At 40.7% G+C, this 354-nt stretch overlaps 1 protein-coding gene across 2 annotated transcripts in view; it reads left to right on the top strand.

Annotated features, from left to right (window-relative positions):
• LOC111732127 overlaps positions 1-354 on the top strand; it is a 57,333-nt gene that overhangs the window by 386 nt on the left and 56,593 nt on the right. The window lies entirely within an intron of this gene.

The following is a 354-nucleotide window of genomic DNA, read 5'->3' as shown; positions in this document are numbered from 1 at the left end:
GTTCGCTTCATGGATGTTTATGCTCTGTTGTCAGGTGCACACATATTTAGTATTGTGATGTCTTCTTGGATAATGACCCTTTTATCGCTTCGCGGGGTCTCTCTTTATCCCTGATGATTTTCCTTGTTCCGAAATGTGTTGTGTGCAGTTCACGGAGCAAATCGGCTTTCTTTTGACTGGCGTCAGCATGCTGGGCTCAGTCTCCCTCTCTTCACCGAGTCTTTGTTATTTACAGTGTGTCTCTTTAGACAACGTATTGTTGAGTCTTGTATTTTTATCCTCTCGGAAAGTATCTATATTTTAACTGCTGTCTTTAAACTGTTCACATTTAAAGTGATTATCGATAGAGTTGGA

The sequence above is a fragment of the Pteropus vampyrus genome, unplaced genomic scaffold (genome assembly GCF_000151845.1).
Source record: "Pteropus vampyrus isolate Shadow unplaced genomic scaffold, Pvam_2.0 Scaffold429, whole genome shotgun sequence".
NCBI classification, from domain to species: domain Eukaryota; kingdom Metazoa; phylum Chordata; class Mammalia; order Chiroptera; family Pteropodidae; genus Pteropus; species Pteropus vampyrus.
This window is presented reverse-complemented; position numbering and strand designations above follow the sequence as displayed.